The sequence below is a fragment of the Macaca thibetana genome, chromosome 20, assembly GCF_024542745.1.
Source record: "Macaca thibetana thibetana isolate TM-01 chromosome 20, ASM2454274v1, whole genome shotgun sequence".
Classification (NCBI taxonomy): domain Eukaryota; kingdom Metazoa; phylum Chordata; class Mammalia; order Primates; family Cercopithecidae; genus Macaca; species Macaca thibetana.
This window is the reverse complement of record NC_065597.1, coordinates 3,089,548-3,111,793: the sequence shown is the minus strand read 5'-3', so window position 1 is coordinate 3,111,793 and position 22,246 is coordinate 3,089,548. Positions and strand designations below refer to the sequence as shown.

The 22,246-nt window shown below is 37.1% G+C and overlaps 1 long non-coding RNA gene across 3 annotated transcripts in view; it reads right to left on the bottom strand.

The window, feature by feature from the left end:
* LOC126945097 (uncharacterized) overlaps window positions 1–22,246 on the bottom strand; it is a 340,076-nt gene that overhangs the window by 197,503 nt on the left and 120,327 nt on the right. For all 3 annotated transcript variants that reach the window (XR_007722290.1, XR_007722291.1, XR_007722289.1), the window contains one exon: window positions 13,695–13,767. This is a non-coding gene — a long non-coding RNA (uncharacterized LOC126945097). The remainder of the gene's footprint in view (window positions 1–13,694; window positions 13,768–22,246) is intronic.

Genomic DNA, 22,246 nt, shown 5'->3' with positions numbered 1-22,246 from the left:
AATCATTTGGAGGGTTTAGTATGGTATAATTTTAGTCCTCTAGAGTAAAGCACGACATGCCACTACTAACTGCAGATTGCTTTGGGGATAAAGGGGATATACATTATTTTACAAATAATATATAGGTATGTCTGTGTATGTGTTTAAGTACTCATCACATAATGCCTTGGGATAGAAACAGAAAATAGTGGCAGCAATTTGCTACAGGCTGAAGATATTTATAAACGATGATTATAAATTTAACACGTGCTGGAGGAGCCAAAGCTTATTTGTGCTGAAGGCTAAAGGGGCCTTAGGGTATCATTGCTTAAGAGTTGCAGGATTTCAAATAATCATTGCTACCCCCAATTTTGTTTTACAAAGTCTGAAACATAGCTTCCCTCCTTTGCCTCCACCTTATCTGCTTGGATTGTTCCCAGAAAAGTCAAGAATCTTTGATGTACCAAATACTTTCCCTGTGATATTAAGAGAAATTAGAGGATCATAGGAAAAGTCTGAGAATAAAATAAGACTAAATATAAAAGGGTCTTGGCCAGGCACAATGGTTCATACCTATAATCCCATCTTTTGGGAGATCGAGGAAGGAGGATCACTGGAGCCCAGGAGTTCATGCCTGCAATGAGCTGTGATTGCTCCACTGTACTCCAGCCTGGACAACAAACTGAGACCCCATCTCTTAAAAAACAAAATTGTAAAACAAAAGGGCCTTAGCACATGGGAAAGTGGTCAAAAGCTGATGATGTATTCGAGGGAAAGTAAGTAAAGTAATATATCTGGAGTACAGTGAGTCCAGGAGAGCATGAAACAAGAATTCAGAGAAACACCATTCTCTACACGGTTTGTAGCAGAGTGACTGATGTATGGTGATTACTGGTTGAATACCTTGTGGAAGGAATGAAAGAAAAACCGAGGGAGGAAGATTATTATTGCCATGGTTTTAAATCACGTAGTTGGCATATCTTACTTCCCCAGCATGCGCCATTTTGTTTTATCCACTGTCCACACTTTTATTTCAGCGGGCATGAGGAAAGGAAGGGCTTGGGTTTTTTTTTTTTTCATTTCCTTGCTTGTTTTGCTTCTAAGATAATGTGGCATGTTTGAAATAATACAGCCGTGTCCTAACACAGACAAGAGTCCCAATTCCATTTCTGACACTTTCTAGTTAGGTGACTTTAGGCGGGTTACTTTCTGAATCTCCGTTTCCTTTTCTAGAGTTGGGACAGTAATGCCTGCACCTTAGAATCATCATGGGAATTAGATGAGCACCAAGGGTAGTAGTAATAGCTGCATCCTTAAAGGAGGCAGACACAAGGTGATATGGAGCAGTTCTCTAGCATACGTGCACCCACACACACGTGCACACACATACGTGCACACACGCACATTCTATTGGGATCCTCCCTTTGAACAGCTTCTCGTTCCTTCCTCAGATGCTCCAAGCCTCCTGCATCACTCACAAGTAGTTTATAGTGGGGTTCATTGCTCTCAAGCTCTTTTCTTCCATATTCATTCTTCAGAATTCCAGTTGTGACTCAATGTTTACAAGGCACCGATCTCTGAATTTAGTAGGGTTTCTATATCCACTGGAGTTACACAATCAAAATAAACTCAGTAATTTTTTTTTCTTATATTCCCCAGGGGTATTGAAATCTGAACAGACATCCATTCCTTAATGAATCAGGCCAGTCCATTTCTGGAGACTGTAAGAGAGGGATGCTCTGAAGCAGGATCCTGGCAACAACTAGAAAATAATCTTGTGACATCCCCCAAAAGGACTATGGACACATTTTATATGAGTCCTGTTGTGTCCCTACAGAAACCTTTCAGCAACTTTTCCTTCCAGACAGCATATTTTACTGAATTTATCTGTAATACAAATATTATTTCTGTGCCTTTTTCTTTTCTGCTTCTTGCTCACTAAAACATAGCTAGTGTAACTAGTGCTTATGTTTAAGTATCCCGGTAATGTGAAGGAGGCAACTGGGAAACATTTGCTTATTTGGGATGAAAACACAAATGTGTCTTAAGGTGTACCTATGAATTACTTAAAGTAGTTGTTTTTTAAAAGGTAGATTCGCGGGCTCCATTACTCACATGCTGATTCAGAATCCAAGAATTGTGGATCAAGAGCACTGCATTTTAATAGATTTTCCAGGTGATTCCCATGTAGGGTTTAGGAAGAGTTCAACTTGTAGGTAATCATTCTGAGTAACTCAGGAACCATTTGGATCACACATAATTTGCCTTTGTGATCTGACCTAAGGGTCAAACCATTGCTAGTGCACATGAACAATGATGCTGATGTTCACTGAGAATTCATTGTATACCCAGGGTTCCTCCAGGCCCTTGCTAGGCGGAATCTCATTTACTCTTTCCAGCAAAGCTATGAAAAAGTTTGATTATTCCCATTTTCCTGATGAGTCAATAGAGTCTCAGACAGATTAAGCCTGTAAGAGGACAGTCCCATAGCCGGCAGATGGTAGAAAGCAACCTGTCCACCTGAAAGCCTATCCTATGGCCCCTGAATGACTAACTGAATGAATTTTTCTTAACAAATTCTTACATACTGTCCTTTAAAAGTACTTTCTGGGAGGCCAAGGCAGGTGGATCATCTGAGGTCAGGAGTCTGAAACCAGCCTGACCAACATGGTGAAATCCCATCTCTACTAAAAATGCAAAAAAAAGAAAAAAAAAATAGCCAGGCATGGTGGCGGCAGCCTGTAATCCCAGCTACTTGGGAGGCTGAGGCAGGAGAATGGCTTGAACCCAGGAGGTGGAGTTTGCAGCGAGCCAAGATCACGCCATTGAACTCCAGTTTGGATAACCAGAGTGAAACTTCATCTCCAAAAAAAAAAAAAGTACTTCCTGGGTTATTTATCTAATTCATGTTTATCAAACTGAGTTGGTTTCATTAGTTACAAACTTTTATGACTCGTGTTTCTGGTTATTACTGACAATATGCTTTTCCTACAGTTACTTGGTAGTTAAATCCACATGTTACTATCTGTCTGGCTTTTTAACAGAATGTACTTGTTTGCACAATCCATTCCCTGTGCAGATGTTTGTTTCTTGGCCCAGCTGTAGATTAATTATAATGCCCATGCTCATGTTTTTATGGGTGCTGTAATAAAATAATTTTTAAGTTCGTTATTAAAAAATGCTAGATGATGTAAAAGCCATTGTTGTTTTTATTCTTATAAAAGATCTCCTAGTTTAAACTGCCTAAGTTCTAATCCAAGGACAGAAATTAATTTTTTGGTGTGAAGTTGAGAGCAATTTATGGAAGCTGATGGAAATAAATAAAGTGCTTTTCTTCTATAATATACGTAATATTATTCTACAAAGTCAACAAATACATTTTAAGACAAAAAGCAAACACTGTCACACAACTCCTAGAATAAATAACCTGCAGGATTTAGAAAAGTACAATAGTCCCTTTATGCTCGGGAGATAAGTTCCAAACCCCCGTGGATCACTGAAACTACAGAGAATACTGAACCCTATATATATGATGTTTTTCCATATAGACACCTATGATAAAGTTTAATTTATAAATTAGGTACAGTAAGACATAACAAGAATAACTAATATTGCAAAATAGAAAAACTATAACAATATGCCGTGTTACTACTCTTGCACCTTGCGGTCATTGTTAGGTAAAAATAAGGGTTACTTCAGCATAAGCACTGCAGTATGGAGATAGTTACTAAGTGACTAACAGGTTGGTAGCATGTACAATGTAGATACACTGGACAAGGAAATGACTTAAGTCTTGGGCAGGATTGGACAGTACTATGCAAGATTTCATCATGTTACTCAGAGTGATATACAATTTTTTTTTTTTTTTTTTTTTTTTTTTTTTGAGACAGAGTTTTGCTCTTGTTGCCCAGGCTGCAGTGCAATGGCATGATCTCAGCTCAACGCAACCTCCACCTCTAAGGTTCAAGTGATTCTCCTGCCTCAGCCTCCCAAGTAGCTGGGATTACAGGCATGGGTCACCATGCCTGGCTAATTTTGTTTGTTAGTAGAGACAGGGTTTCTCCATGTTGAACAGGCTGGTCTCAAACTCCTGCCTCAGGTGATCCACCTGCCTTAGCCTCCCAAAGTGCTGGGATTACAGGTGTGAGCCACCATGCCTGGCCCATAATTTAAAACTTATGAATGAATTATTTATTTCCAGAATTTTCATTTAATATATTTGGACCTTGGGTTGATCATTGGTAACTGAAATCACAAAAAGAGAAACCATGGATAAAACGGTGATATTGCACTGGAATTTTAGTTCAGTCACACATTCTAAGTATGACCTGTTTGAATCCAACTCCTTTAGAGTTAAACTGTAGTTTAATCATTGTCCACATGTGACGTTAAGGTCCAATATTATGTACTACTTTGACAGCTGGTGAACTCAAAAGGGCCTCAAATGGCCTCACCACAGGTTCACTTCTCCACTTTGCTCCTGGGAATAAGGTCCCTTAGCCAAACAATGCTATTGTCAAAGACCAAGTGCAGTCTTGGAGTAGTAAGTTTTAAGTTTTTTTGTTGGCTTATGGAGCTATTGAAATAGGTCAATCACATCTTTCCTACAGGAACTACAGGGCACCGCCTCCTTTTGGTATTACAAAGCCTGCCTCCCACATCCTCTGGTTGTGCACTCTGTTCTCCCGTGCAATCCATGTAGCCCCACAGGGCATGCAGTCTCCTTCTCTTGCAGACTGTGAGTACATGTAACCAATACACTAATAATTTCATCTGTCCAGTGTGGGGTATCTTATGTTTAATCATCTCTATAACCCTAGGGAGGGAATCCTCCCCTCAACAATGGAGTAGTTGGAAGATGATTAAAACACCATGCCATTCTTTTCACTCTTCCTGTTCAGAATCTGTAAGTCCTTTCCTTTCCTTTCCCTCCCCTCCCCTCCCCTCCCCTCCCCTCCCTCCCCTCCTCTCTCCTCTCCTTTCCTTTCTTTTTCAGATGAAGTCTCACTCTGTCTCTAGGCTGGAGTGCAGTGGTACGATCTCGGCTCACTGTAACCTCTGCCTCCCAGGTTCAAGCAATTCTCCTGCCTCAGCCTCCCGAGTAGCTGGGACTACGGGTGTGTGCCACCACGCCCAGCTAATTTTTGCCTTTTGAGTAGAGATGGGGTTTCACCATGTTGGCCAGGATGGTCTCGATCTCTCGATATCGTGACCCACCCACCTTGGCCTCCCAAAGGGTTGGATTACAGGCGTGAGCCACAGCTACCAGCCTAGAATCTGTAACTTCTATGAATCTAGCTGAGCTCTTCATGGTAGAATAAGTTAACAGGGAATATCTATATTTTGAGAACAGACTCCATAAGTCAAACTTGCTTAGCCAATATCTATATGGTGAGAAATGCACTCATCCAGGTTAACCAGGTTTAGAGACTAGAATATGCTTGGCATGGGAAATTGAGAGAGGAAACACTCATCAGAGTTCTGGGCATTTTGATGATACTGCACTCAAGGAATTATTTCTTCAGATCTTCCTCTATGACTGCTGCCTTCAGTGAGAGCATCTGCTAAGTTTCTTTTTACTGGAGAATTATGCAAAATAGACAATCAGCATAGCTGTAAGAACACAATGTACTTCAAAATTCACTCAAAAATTACTGAACAAAACTAAAGTAAAAGTCACTCACAGTCTTACATATATTTCAATAAAAATGAAATTCCATCCTTTCACTTCAAAAATCCCAGCTCTAAGAACTGGATGCGCAGCCTTCTTTGTTTTTCCCAGACGTTCATAAACATCATTACATGTACACATGTACATGCATATGCATCATTTTGGTTTACAAAATTAGGATCATTCGATACTCACAACTCTGTAACTTATTCTGTTTTTATATTTCCAACTCACACTATATCATGGTTATATTTTAAGGTCAATACACAGTTAATAACTCATCATTTATTTTTGTTAATTATCATTCTATTGTTTTTGGTGAACAATTTAACCAACCCCTAGTGCGTTGGGACCTGCAGCTTATTTTCAGTATTTTGCCATTACAAACAGTATGCACAGACATTGACATCAGATTAGGGTTTGAGTTGCACATCTATCACTTACTAGGTACCTCATCTCAGCAATTTACTTAATTTATCTAAATCTAATTTTCATTTTATACATACAATGGGGAATAAAATAACTCTTCAGTGTTGTTGTAAGACCAAAATAAGATTATGCACATAAATTGACAGTACATTCTATGTAACTGTTTAATAAAGGACATAATTTAGAAATCTAAAAACTATTGTTAAATACCTTAGGTATTTTGCTTTTAAACAGTTTAGGCTTTCCTCAACTCCAGTCATTTATAGAACAGCTATGAATTTGCCATATTTTTGAGCTACCTTTACTCTTATTTAGATAATATTATACGTAAGCCATTTGTTTACATTTAAAAAGTTGTTGTGAGGTGAAAACTTTAAATTTCTACCACAAAATAATAAATTTGAGTCTAATTATAATTTCATAGTAATCATAAATTGTAATCAAAATGTTAAATAATTTTAAATATTAAATAATATATATTCCATATTATTCAAAGATCAGCCAGAAGACAGAAATCACACAAGTAATTTCAGCAGGAGAAAAAGTAATATAAAAAGGTATTAACTAGTAAAAGTGGTTAACTACTAAACGAGATAAAAAAAAAAAAAAGCCTTCTAAGAAATAGGGACATAGCAGCTATAGGGAAAAGCTGCTACCTCCAAGGCTGAGGGAAAGCACTCAAGAAGTGAATGAAACATGTAAGAGCCCGGGCTCCCAATGCTGAGATTCTGTCCTTGAATGCAGCTCTCTGGAAGGGGGAAAGGTTTTTTGACATGACTTGGGGAAGAGCTTATGCACAGGAAGCCACCAACTAAGATGTCAGTGAACTGGAGCTAGCCCAAAAGAAGTGGCCTAAGAAACTGATTAAACATTGAATGCCACTGAATGTCCTGCACACCACTGAGAGCCACAAGAGGAAGGAAAACACAGGAACCAAGAGAACAAGCTCTTTGCTCTTTCTGCACCTTCCCACATTTCTCTTGCATCCTCTATTGACAAAGCCCAATATTTCACCACCTGTCAAGGGAGAAGTATTTACTTGGTCAAGTTGAGAAACTACATCAAGGCAAAGAAGAGTGGATTTGGAGCTGAGAGGCAATGTAATCACTTGCTTATTTTTTCCCTTGTGTAAAATCATCTTGTGTAGTCCTAGTGGGTTATGCACCATATGGGAAACACTGACATGAAAAACTCCATTTTAAATACACAGTTCCACATCTATTATCACATGTTATTCTTACACTCTCTATGCAGGTGAATAGTGTTGATAGTCTAGACTTAATTCCATTTTATAGATTAAAAAACTGAGGCAAAAGGTTATTACCTATAATAACCTATTTAGTTAGCAGACACAACAGAACTCTTCTGATGTCCAATTTGGCTTCTTGCTAGATATTTAACATCCTGAAGTGGTGAATTATGACATGAATGCTCCTTGATTCTTCCAAATAATGACTTCCAAACTGTTCGGCTAACTTCCTAGGTTTTGTCTTATTTTAAATTAGAAAATGATAACCTTACATTGAGTTGGAAGGTACTGTAGCACTACATTAGATTTGACTAGATCGGGAGAAGGATCTAATTTGCATGAGAATAATCCTATGCTGAGAGTTTTGATGTTTTAATTTTAACCATACATTTTCCATAGTTCTGCCATGTGACCTAAAACAAATCACTTTCACCTTTCTCTAAGTGTCAGTTTCTTCATCTGTTAAAAGCAAGGAGGAATTAAAACAAAAGTTATCTGCAAGCTTTCTTGTAATCCTATTATTTTGGAGGTAAGATCAGTGATCAGAGTTTGGCAGTCTCCCTTGGGACATACAGAATTTCACTGGTAATCATTCTTCTCTTTCAAACTGCATAAACCTCATGCTTTACAGGATAAATTCTGAGCATCTGAATATGATATACCAAGCTTTCTTTTTTCTTTTTTTTTTTTTTTTTTGAGATGGAGTCTCACTCTGTCACCAGGCTGTCATGCAGTGGCTTGATCTCGGCTCACTGTAACCTCCACCTGCCAGGTTCAAGCAATTCTCCTGCCTCAGTCTCCCCAGTAGCTGGGATTACAGGTGTCCGCCACCAGACCCGGCTGATTTTTGTATTTTTAGTAGAGACGGGGTTTTACCATGTTGGCCAGGCTAGTCTCGAACTCCTGACCTCATGATCCGCCTGCCTTGGCCTCCCAAAGTGCTGGAATTACAGGCGTGAGCCATTGCACTCGGCCAATATACCAAGCTTTCTAAGACTCTGCTCTTACTTTTTATTTCAGCCGCATATCTCACTCTTTTTTACTTCTTGGACTACTTCAGCTGCTCTAGTGATTCTATTTCTATTGGTCTCTGTGCATATCCCCAACTAAAATGCACCACCCTCACTTCTTCACTTGAATGGCTAGTACTTGTTCTTCATCATCCAGCCCAGAGTCCATCTCCTCTAAGAAGCATTACATGAACTCCTCAGCAGGCTGTGTCCTTGTTTCATCCTCCATCACAATACTTTGCAGTATTCTTCTAGCACTAAGCATCTGTTTGTGGGTAGGCTGGAGTTATCTATTTTTATGTCCTCCTCATGAACACGAAGGAAGCAGCAAGAACATTAATATACGTACCTATATCATTCAGTACGAACAATGAAGCAAATACTCCCAAGCTTTTTACTACTTCTTTGTTCCTACCTTCTTTTCTTCCTACTACTTTAAGAAAGCTTTGTAGAACATTGTTCATATTTATATGTGTCCTGAAAAGTCTGTGTTAATATTTGACCACGTGTTAACCAATCTAGGTGTCAAATAAATTTATTCCGAAGTGATATTTAGCATCCTTGGGCAAAATCTCTGCATTTGTGGATGTAGGTGTTAATAGCACTATAATATCAGAGTGTCATTTCTGATCTGGAAATGCTTCACTTCAGCCACAAATGAATATTGTCAAAGGTGATTAACTGTGTCACCTTAATAGATGAGGCCACTCTCCATGCCTGCCCTTGCAGGGGTGTTCACCTGGAAGAAATGTTGCTTTATAAAGAAATGAAAAGGCAAAGGGGCAATCTGGTAGAAAGAACAGTGAAGCAGACCATTAGCTTACTGAGTGTGCAGGGCACGGTTTTTAAGTTGAGTTGAGGTTCAACGGTTTGGCATTTCTGATATTGTTTAACTATCTAGAAATTGAATTAGACCCAAGTGCTTTTTCCTTAGTGACCCAGAAATTTCTCAGGTGAGAAAAGGAACAACGTGGAAAAAACAAAAACAGAGGCTGCTTTCAAATATTTCCATACTGAATACAACCCAGAATGGCTATTCCATACATTACTTGTATTAATCAAATGCACTAATATTTACAAAGTTTAAGGTACTAATTGGGTAAAATATATTTTTTCCTGCCTCCACAACTTCCTCCACACACATACCTCATGTTCAACCCTTAGTAATCCTAGTTTAATGATTGTATTCATTCATTCCCAACAATTTAAAGTACATAATTTAATTTTCTATTTAGAACTGCAGAGAAAATCTTAGGTGACAAAAGAACATGAAAGATCTGTTGTACATGTTATCTCATATTTTTAAAAAAAGGTAGAACGCATCATCTGAGTTTCGGTAATGAAAGTTACATTCCTTGAGTATAGGCTTGAATTAAGAGTTAGCAGTCACATTTTTTCCAAAAAGCAATGTTGTAGTGTGGTAGAAATCACATATATAGTGGAAGTTTGGTGATTTTTCCTGTTTCTTTGTCTTTTGTGAAACATCCATTTAAATGAAGGTGAGAGAATTCCAGAAAAGATTTATAAGGTCCTTTCCAACTTTAACCACTCATTTTGTAGGTGAAGAAACTGAGTTGCAGAGAAGTGATTTGAACTGGGTGATGTCGGTTAGATGAACAAACCTAGAATTAAAACTGAGACTCTCAAGGGAAAAATACACTGTTTTTCCTCCCTTTTTCTCCTTGCATAGAATTCAGCCCTTTCCGTTGACTATTTAATGTATAAACCTATATAGTTTTAATTTTTGAAATTGAGGCAGCTTGCACAAATGTATGCGTCAATATAAACAACTATGACTAATAGGATGAGGGTTCTAATAAAAAATGAGTATGGTTTGCAAAAACAGATGGGTGATGTAAACAGAAAGATGGAAACTCTACAAAAGAATAAAATACTAGAAATCAAAATCATTGTAACAGAAAGAAAGAATACCTTTGCTGAGATAAATAGACTGGACACAGGGTAGGAAAGCATCAGGGAGCTTGAAGGAATAGCAAGAAAAATTTCTTAAACAATAATGCAAAGAGAAAAAAAGAATGTAAAAGACAGAAACAAATGATCAAGAAATGTAGAAAAATCACATTACAATTAGGCACAAAACCACAGATTTAAGAAGTTCAGAGGACACTAAGAAGAATAAATAATAATAATAAAAAAGATAGTGAGAGAGAGAGCAAAACCCCCCAAAACTAAACCTAGACATATACTCAAACTTCAGAAAATCAAAGACCAAGAGCAAATCATTAAAGAAGCCAGAAGAAAAGCAAACCTTACCTATAGAGGAACAAAGATAAGAATTCTATGAGACTTCTCAGAAACTATGGAAGCAAGAGAAGACTGAAGAGAAATGTTGATACATGCCCCTCCCTCCCCGCCACAAATTTCTAACTCTTTATCAAGAGAAGTCATTCTTCAAAAGTGAAGGAGCAATAAAGACTTTCTCACACAAACAAACACTGACAGAATTTGTCACCAGTAGACCTACCTTGCAAAAAATGTTATAAGAAATTCTTCAGAAAGAAGAAAAATAATATAGGTCAGAAACTCAGATCTATATAAATAAACAAAAAAAGAACATTAGAAAAGGAATAAATTAAATCAAAACAAAATCTTTTATATCCATTATTCTTCATAGATTTAACAGATAACAGTGTGTTCAAATAGTAATAGTAGGAAAACTAATAAGAAAACATTGGTTGGGAACTACATATTAGACCAAATGGAACTAGTAGACATATATGGAAATTTCCACCCAAGAGACCTAATGTGATATATTCTGAGAATGCTCCATGTTCACTTTATACATTCTTATATATAAGAAGGTCTAAATATGCCAAGTATCTTTTCTGACCATGATGGAATGAAATTAGTAATCAATAACAGCAAGAAAATCAAATTTACAAATTCGTGGAAACTAAACAACACACTCTTGAACAGTCACTGGGTCAAAGAATAAATCAAAAGGAAATTTAAAAAATATCTTAAGACAAATTAAAATGAAAACACAACAATAAAAACTTACTAGATTCAGCAAAACCAGTATTAAGAGGAAGGTTTACAATGATGAACATTGACATTAAAAAAGAAGAAATCGGCTGGGTGCAGTGGTTCACGCCTGTAATCTTAACACTTTGGGAGTTCGAGGAGGGTGGATCACCTGAGGTTGGGAGTTCGAGCCTCACCAACATGGAGAAACCCTGTCTGTACTAAAAAGACAAAATTAGCTGGGCGTGGTGGCACATGCCTGTAATGCCAGCTACTCGGGAAGCTGAGGCAGGAGAATCGCTTGAACCTGGGAGGTGGAGGTTGCAGTGAGCCAAGATTGTGCCATGGCACTCCAACCTGGGCAACAAGAGTGAAACTCCATCTGAAAGAAAGAAAGAAAGAGTGAGAGAGAGAGAGAGAGAAAGAGAGGGAGAGAGAGGAAGGAAGGAAGGAAGGAAGGAAGGAAGGAAGGAAGGAAGGAAGGAAGGAAGGAATCTCAAATGAGCAATTCAACTTTATACTTACAGGAACTAGAAAAAGAGGAACAGGGCCAGGCATGGCGGCTCACGCCTATTATCCCAGCACTTCGGGAGGCCGAGGTAGGTGGATCATGAGGTCAGGAGATTGAGACCATCCTGGCTAACACGGTGAAACCCCATCTCTACTAAAAATACGAAAAAAGTTAGCCAGGCATGGTGGTGCACACCTGTAGTCCCAGTCACTGGGCAGGCTGAGGCAGGAGAATCGCTTGAACCCTGGAGGCAGAGGTTGCAGTGAGCCTAGATCTGCCACACTCCAGCCTGGGTTAACAGAGCAAGACTCTGTCAAACAAACAAACAAATAAACAAAAAGTAAAAGAGAAAGAGGAACAGATTAAGGCTACAGTTAGTCCAAAGAAAAAGTAAATATAGTAACGATGCTTTGGGAGACTGACAGGAGGATTGTTTGAGCCCAGCAGTTCAAAGTTACAGTGAACTATGTTCTATGATCATGCCACTGAACACCAGCCTGGGCAATACAGCAAGACTCTATCTCTAAAATTGAGCAACCCTTTTAGCTTGACTAAAAAAGAGAGAGAAAAGACTCAAACAGAATCAGAAATGAAAGAAGATGCAATACAATAGATGCCTCAGAAATGGAAAGGATCATGAGATTGTTACAAAAAATTATATGCCAACAAACTGGATAACCTTTGAAAAATGAATAAATTCTTAGAAATATGCAACCTACCAGAGTGAATCAAGAAGAAACAGAAAGCCTGAGCAAACCAAAATCAATAAGGAAACAGTAATCAGAACCTTTCCAGCAAAGAGAAGCCCGAGGCCAGATACTTTCATAGGTGAATTCTACTAAATACTCAAAGAATGAACAGCAATTCATGTTAAACTATTCCAAAAAATAGGAAAAAAAGAACATTTTCAAAGCCATTTTTTGAAGCCAATATCACCCTAACAACAATGCTGAACAAAGACACCACAACAAACATAGATACAAACATCCACAATAAAATATGAGGAAACTGAATTCAACAACAGAACAGAAAAGATTATGCACCATGACCAAGTAATATTTATCACTGGGATGCAAGATGGTTTCAACATATTCAAATTAATCAGTGTAATACATCATATTAACAGAATGAAAGATATAAATTACATGACCATTTCAATAGTTGCAGAAACAGTATTTGGTAAAATTCAACATCTATTCATAATAAAAACTTTCAACAAAATAGGTATAGAAGAAACTTATCTCAACACACTGAAGGCCATCATATCATAGTTAATGAGTAAAATGGAAAGTTTGTCTTGTATGCTGCAGTACAGTACTAGAAAGCCCATTCTTGCCACTTTTATTAAACAGTGTACTCATCCTAGCCAGAGCAATTAGACAAGAAAAATAAAAGATATATAAACCAGAGAAAGAATTAAAATTACCTCCAGTTGCAGATTACATATTTCTATATGTAGAAACCACTAAGACTTCATAAAAATTGATTCAAATTAAAAAATAAATTCAGTAAAGTTCCAGAGTATAAAACCAATACACAAATATCAGTAATGTCTCTTCATATCAGCAATGAAATACTTAAAAAAGAAATAGTCAATTCCATTTAAAAATCATCAAAAAGAATAAAATAATTAGAAATTTAACAAGGAGGTAAAAGATCTGTACACTAAAACTATAAAGCAAAATTATAAAGAAATGGAAGAAGACACAAATAAATGGAAAAATATCCTGTGTCATGGATTGAAAAAAATAATGTTTTAAATGTCCAAACTATCTGTATTAGTTGGGGTTCTCTAGAAGGATGGAACTAATAAGATAGATGTATATATGAAGTGGATTTTATTAAGGAGTATGGACTCACATGATCACAAGGTGAAGTCCCAGAACAGGTCATCTAAGCTGAGAAGCAAGGAAGCCAGTCTGAGTCCCAAAACCTGAAAAATAGAGAAATCAACAGAACAGCATCAGTCTGTAGCCAAAGGCCCGAGAGCCCCTGCCAAACCACTGGGGTAAGTTCAAGAGTCCAAGAGTTGAAGATGTTTGAAGGCCAGAAGCATCCAGCACAGGAGAAAGATGAAATCCAGAAGACTCAGCAAGTCTGCTCTTTTCCACCTTCTTCTGCCTGCTTTATTCTAGCTGCACTGGCAACTGATTAGATGGTGCCCACCCAGACTGAGGGTGCGTCTGCCCCTCCCAGTCTGCTGATTCAAATGTTAATTTCCTTTGGCAACACCCTCACAGACACACTCAGGAACAATACTTTGCATCCTTCAATCCAATCAAGTTGACACTCAGTATTAACCATCACACTATCCAAAGTGATCTAAAGATTCAACATAATCCTTATAAGTATTCCAATGGCATTTTTTGGCATTTTTTACAGAAATTTAAAAAAAGTACTAAAATTCATATTGAACCAGAAATAACCCCAAATAATCAAAGTAATCTTAAGAAAGAAGGACAAAGTTGGGGGCATCCCACTTCCTGATTCCAAATATATTTCAAATCTATGGTAATCTAAACAGTATGGTATTGGCATAAAATTAGACACATAGATGAATGAAGCAGAATAGAGAGCCCAGAAATAAATCCATACCTATACAGTCAACTAATTTTTGATAAGGGCACAAATAATATACAATGGGTAAAGAAAGGTCTCTTCAATAAATGGTGTTGGCAAAGTGGATATATATATATACAAATGAATGAAATTGAAACCTACCTTATACCTATGGACAAACATTAACCAGAAATGAACTAAAGATTTAAATGTAAGTCTTGGAACTTTAAAACTCATAGACGAAAACATAGGGAGCTTTTGTTCCTTAACATTGGTCTTTGCAATGATTTTTTGGATATGACACCAAAAGCAACGACAACAAAAGCAAAAATAAACAAGAAGGACTACATCAAATTAAACAGTTTCTGCACAGCAAATGCAACAGTCAACATTTTTATCTGTACGTATTTCTTTAATTTTTTTATTTTTTATTTTTGTGGGTACATTGTAGTATATTTATGGCATACATGAGATATTTCGGTACAGGTATGCAATGTGTAATAATCATATTATGGAAAATTAGGTATCCATCCCCTCAAGCATTTATCCTTTGTGTTACAAACAAGCTGATTATACTCTTTTAGTTATTTTTAAATGTAGAATTAAATTATTGTTGAATATAATCCCCCTGTTGTGCTATAAAATACTAGGTCTTATTTTTTCTAACTGTATTTGCACTGATTAACCACCTCCACCTTCCCCCACAACACTCCCCCAATCATTACTCTTCCCAGACTCTGGTAACCATCCTCCTATTCTCTATATATTTCTGAAACCATCAGTTCATACTGTTACTTTCAATTTCAATCCAATACACTTTATTTCAGCCATTTTTTTCTTTATTTGTAACTTCTTTATCAACATGAGAAACTTGGTTCTCATTATAAATAATATATTTAATTATTTGTTCAACATTTAAATATACATAAAGTAGTTAAAATTGCTAGCCCATACTCTTGAGAGAAATAACTTTACTAACTACAGGGCAGTGTTTATGTACAGTTTGTCTTTAGCCTTGGAGTATCCAATCAAAATACCCTTCCCCCCATATCCTTGTTGATTTGTTTTTATTTGCATACAGTAAAATTCATTTTTTGTGAGATATAATTCTATGGGTTTTGACAAGTACAGAATCATGCATCTTCCACTGTAGTCATGACAGAGAGCATTTTAGACCCTGTATCCATCAGTTCTTGAAATGTTTGGGCTTTTTCTTTTACCAAATTTATAATAGTTCTAGAAAAGGGCTTTAGGTTTTGTTGTGGAAGGATAAAGATTATTACTGAATACAATTTCCATAGTCCTGCACATTCAACCTCTTTTTTTGATAAATGGGTTCTAGGCCTAAGCACTGACTCAGGATCAGAAACTGGTCAAGGGATAACACTTTTTTAATTTGTGTAGTTGCACTTTGCCTCTTAATCAACCCTTTTTTAATAATTTCTTTCCATTATATTGTTCAAGGTATAGCCTTGTTAGCTGCCCATCTATCTTGCCCTTAAGAATATTATTTTCTATTAACCAACTCCACTGATCTCCTCAAGTAACTCCTCCCGACTGCCACTTTGACCTTGCCATTTATCTGACAGTTAAACACTATGACCTCATCACTGTTACTTTAAGATTGTATCACTGCATTGCTATCAATTAGCCCAGTTCCCTAAAAACATATCCTACCATTGGTTTTGGTCTATAAAACACAACCATCTTTGACTTTCTCAACAATGCCAGTGCTCTCTCACTATTACATTACTGCTAAGCTCCCAGGGCACACAGACTTCTTATGGACACCACTAGCTTACCTAGTATGTCAACTCTATCATGCCCACCTCACTGAGCTGTTTGGTCCCTTCTTCTATTGTCTAGCATGGAAATCCCCATATTTATGTCATTTAGCATGAGGCAGTCTTTTATCCAAGTTTCCAAGAACCATACTAACGGTATACTACCACTGGCCCTCAGAGTCCTTGCCTGGATATTAAAGTATGTATCATGGGATACTAAACCTTCTCTTACACAACTTTATGACCCCCTCAATTGCAGCATCCTCAAGATACTTCCATACAAAATCTAGTTTTCCTCGGATACATTTTGGCTAGGTCCTGCATCCCTCTTTGGGTATGTATGTTCTTTTTTCTCCTTTCATGCCCCCTTGCCAAACTGTATTATGACTTGACCTGACTCATTGGTCTGGTGGTCAAAACAGAATTGGAGGTACATTCCAAGATGTATTCTTTTTATGGTCCTGCAGGCATAGTTCTCTATATTTTTGTCAAGGAAGACTGGAATACTTTCCTTAACAGGTCACAGCAGCCTACTTCTGTAAGCCCAGGGCATAGTAAGGCATTTGGAGATTCAAGACATTTGGATACATCCACCAAGATATTTCCATTTCATATTTTCAGAAGACCCTACTCTTTCCAAATCAAGGGTCTGATTTTGGCAAAATCTATTTTCTAAGATGGAGAATTCAATCTGTTTTTCTGCCATTTATTAAGTCCTAGGCCAGACCTGAATTATTTTATGTTTTTTGATTGCATGAGATAAGAGTTTCTCCATATGACATTAACAGTGCCTGCTGACTTTACACGTAGCCATTATTCATCTAATTCCATTGTCCTATAATTTACTACCTCCTCTAAAATTTCTCATATATCAGAGATGTTACCCTTGCCAGCACATTTTCTTTCACCAATACCTTATTCATTTTACCACAACTGAAAAATTTTAAAATTACACAGCCATAGTATGCCAATAGGGCTATCCATACTCCATTTAGTCTAACACCAAAATCCTGTGTCAGATCTTCATTCTTCTCGACACCACCTGCCTTAGGCTAGATCCCCCAGGAGAAAAATTCTAAAAAGATTTGCATGTAGAAAGATTATTAGAAAGCGATGGAAGTATGATCAGACAGAGGTCTGGAGCAATTTAATTTCAACGCATTGACAACAAAGCTATCAGCTGATTCCATGGGGAGTTTTGGGTTGGGATAAACTTTCATTAAAGTTGTAATGACTTGAGGTTAAGAAAGTAGGCATTTTCACCCCCATATTGAACAATCAATAGATGAGAAATGTCCCAAAGGAAAGGGCATGACTATGGAAGAGGGAGCTTTTTTTATTTTTTTGTCTGAGGACAAATTCTCAGACAAAATTTCAGCTATCAGCTGACAACACTTCAGGTAGTTGGGAGAATGTGTGCTTCAGCCCGGACAAAGGATCTGCACATACATCACAACAATATGAGATTCTAGACTAGACTCTCCGGTGAGATTCTTCATTCATACTTTCTCTGACCAATACTGAGTGTTTTATGGATATGTTGAAAATCAGAATCCACTTGCAATTCAAATATTTATTATCTTGGACAAATCACTTAATCTTCTAGGCATCTGCATGTCTACATGACATGTAGAAAGAGTAGAATCTTCCCTAACTTACTCCTTTACGTGTTGGTGAGAGGAAAATGAATGAATGAAGCAATTAAAAATGATTGTATAAGACCACCTGAAAAGGATTCACATACACTCCTACTTTTGCCTAAGCCTGAATTCATGCCTGTTTCTCATGTTGTCATACTACATAGTGTCACGAGTCACTGGCTGGGTGAAATTTGATGTATGAATTTTTTTTTTGAACAGGAAGAACGTAAATATCTGATAAGAACTTATGTATTCTTTTATGTTGGTGAATTTCAGCACATATTTTACTTCTAATACACCAGGGGCAGAGCAAGTGGAAGATGTATATAAGTAGTTGGGCATAGCCAGTGAAAAGATTTAGCTGGCAAGCAAGCAATAGATGACAGCTTCTATCTTACCCTCAGGGGACACCTAAAACCACCCTTCTAGGAAATTACCAGCCAAGGCACTCTGAAACATTGAACAAGTACATAAAAAAAGAACTTTTTTCCCCCTTGTCTTAGAAGTGGAACAAAACAAAATAAATGACCTGCTTCTATCCACTCCAGGACATAAAAAATAAGGAAAGAAAGAAAGGAAAGAAAATGGTTCCATCTCATGCCAAGTTATGCAACTGTTAGATAGAGATGACTCAGAGCTCAGAACCACCCACACTGCTTGGGTAGAATGCCAGCAAGCAGATGGAACAGCTTGTAAAATATCTTCAGATGGCCCCAACCACTTATTGCATCTGTTTTTACGATGTGAATAAATGAAAAAATAATTGTCTTTGGCTTCTTAGATTTTTATTGGTTTCAGAAATCAGGTTATATCATTTTAAAATCTGCCTGCACAAGGAACTTTACTTAATTAAATCATCCCAATAATGGCTGGATTTAAGCTTTCAGTGTTGACTGGATTGTATTGATGCTATTTACAATAATCTCTCTGTGTAATCTGCTTTCAAATTCAGCCGTTCCTTTGGATGAAGCAAGTTTTTCCTTACATCTCTGCTAGCCATCTTTTGACCATTGGGGGACTAGCCTGAGGAACATATTCGTTGCTAGAGCACAGCAGGGCAGAAGATGGAGACAGATCCTTCATGTCAACATCAAACCTCTAACTAGGTTATCAAACCTCTAACTAGCTTACTTATGTTAGGACTTCTTGTTACAAGATATGATCGCATTTTTTCTTATGTGGTTAATTCATTTTGCATTGGATCCATTGTTACATCTGAACAAATATACAAAGATAAAGAAATAAACTCAGAAGGAGTTATTTGTAATTTAGGCAGAAATGACACTGAACAAAATACACCAAAAAACTTGGGCTATAGACTGTGCTCTACTCTTTATTATCCATGTGGATTTGCATCAATTACAATTTTTCCCACTGATCAAATGGAAATAACTGCCTTATCTTTCCTGTAGAAATTTTGGGAGAAAAACTATGATAAATGCTGTGGTCTGAATGGCTGTGTCTCCCCAAAATTTATATGTTCAAAACCTAATCCCCAGTGTAATCGCCTTAGAAGGTGAAGCCTTAGGCAGGTGATTTGATCATAAGGGTGGATCATGAATGGCATTACTGTCCTTATAAAAGATGCCTTAGAAAATTGCCTTGTGATTGCACCACGTGAGGACACAGCTAGAAGACACCATCTATGAGGCAGGAAACACCCCTCGCCACATACCGAATCTGCTAGTTTCTTGATCTTGGACTTTCTCACCTCCAGAACTATAAGAAATAAATCTCTGTCATGTATAAGCTAATCAATTTATGGTATTTTATTATAGCAGCCCAAATAGACTAAGGCAGTGAATGTATGTGGGGAAAAAACACCTTTGCAAGTTACTAAAGATGCTATATAATACGCTTTGAAAATGCAACATTCCACAAGTTTATGCTATAATTTTAACTTAGAGAGTTGTGGCAAAAGAATGACTTCCATGTGTGAAATATGTGTTTAATGACATGATGACTTTCTATAACTAAATGAACTAAAGCTTTATGTCATATCAACAGCCATAGGCCCTTCATACATACCAATATGATCAGAGGTGGTAATTTTGATTGGAAAAATTAAATACAACATGCAAGAAAACAGAGATTCCCAGAACAATGCAGCCATTACAAAATCACTTTCAGGATGTTAGGGAATTAAAAATCCTTCATTTATAAAATCATGTTTTCCTGGTAACTTTGATGAGTTGCAGTTCGATTTTTCATTAAGAAAAATGACAGTAAACGCTTAGCTCTTCCAACAGGCTGGTGTAAATGGAATGAATTTGTCTCAAGGGACTGTGTGTCAAATTTTTAAAGATAAATTACCAAGGTTATCTTAAAAATCCCCATTTGTCAGAAATGATAAAAATGTAACACTGAGTAATCAATATCAGGATTCCACTAATTCCATTCAAATCATTAACCACTTCATTCAAAAGCTGACTCACACATGGGTAAATAATAATAATAAAGCTGGCACAGAACATGCTTTCAGCACATATATATTTTTTTCTTTTTACAAATTGACTTTTAGAATGTCAGTGATGGAAGATTCTGAGTGAAGTTTAATCACTCACCACCATACCATATTTGAACTTAGCATAGCCAAGGCTTAGAAAAGATAAAAACCACCATTTATTGATACTTATTATGTGGAAAGGACTTGACACTCATGATTGAATTTAATCCTTGCAACAGCCTGTGATATTGGAGCCATTATCTTAGTCTTACAGATGAAGACAATCAGGTTAAATAACTAATTCAAGGTCACACAGCCAGTAGACGAGAAAGAAGAGACTCAAGCCCACATTTATATGACTGGAAGGCTCATGCTTATGCAGGCTTGGAAGTCAGGAGACCTGAATTTTTAAGTGAAAATGTGAAGGTATTTGAATCAGAGAGGTGTGGCTGAGATGTGGTCTGTGTCACTTGATGCCAAACTGTATTTTTCACCATGTTTGTGGAATTGAAATAGGATGCTAGAGATAATTTTGAATTTGATTATCTAATATTTAAGATACAAAAGCTTCAACTTTGCCAGAGAGATCCAAATGTTTCATTCAGACTTATTTTAGTGAGGAACTATGTGGCACACATTGGCAAAGCTGATGGTAAACCAGATTACCCACAGGAAATATTTTATCCATATGCCTGTTGTAATGGGCTACATTTTATATTGGATGTCATGCTTAGTAACTTTTTTTGTTACATTTACGTCGCAGTTTTAAACCCAGTCACTGAAGGTACTGGAAAGAATAATACGGCAAGATCTAACCTAGCTGCTGTTTTTTACTTCACTTACGTGCTGTCCTCAGTGGAAACTTAGTGTTCCAGAAAATTGAGACTGAATGAACAACAACAACAAAAGAACAAAGATTCAAATATTTATCTCTTAAATTGCCTTATTCAATAATAACAGCAACAACAATATTATCAATAACAATAGACACATTTATTGGGTCCTTATGACGTGCCAGGCACTGTGACTGACGTATTTTACTACACTGACTCACTGCAATATCCTGAGGTAGGATCCACTGTTACCCCATTTTACAGATTAAGGAATAAATGGTTACAGAGGTCATGCACCTTGCTCTCAAACTAATGCGCTAGTGGAGCCACAGTTCAGACTCAAACCTAAGCCCATTCTGTCTCAGTGCCTGAACTCAACCACTGCATCATTTTTTGAGAATTATAAATATCATACTAAATATTCTGATTCTGTTCTTGTTAAAATTCCTCTTTCCTGTCATTATTTTATCAGGTCTTCATGACAGCCTTGCCACCTAGGTATCACCATCTCTGTACAGGAGATGAGGATGCTGAGGGTTAGAAGACAGAATGTCACTCATGTGAACCGTCTACCGACACCTGATCTCCAATGGGAAAATACCGGGAAATGAAAACCTCTCCCTTTCAAACAAACCTCCATTTCTTTTCTCCACTTTTCTCCTGAAAAAGAAAATGCACACACTCCACACACACAAAGAACATTATTTTGGTTACATTTTCATAAAGCTATACATTGTAATTATGGAAATGAGATTGTCATCAACTTTAATCACGCTAAAAATGCTCATCTTTTTTTTATAAGAAAAAGAGGAATAAATACTCATTAACACTGAAGGCCTCAAGAACTTAAATTAAATTTTACTTTGAGATAGAAAATTGGTATGAAAAGAAGCCTGCATTAGTTATCCCCATTCACTCTTCCCACCCTCTTCCATTAAAAAATAATTTATACAAGTAATCATATTTGAAGCCAAAAGTGATTTTAGAGGAAACTTCAATCATCTACTGTTTAGAGTTTAAAAAGCATCAAGCCACACCAAATGTGAAGCTAAGTGTTAACACTCTTTTCTGCCTAGAGAGCCTCCCCTTTTTGGTCTCCTAAGTCTCTGGAAGATTGAAGGGGTAGGATAGCGGCAGGAAAAGTTGATTG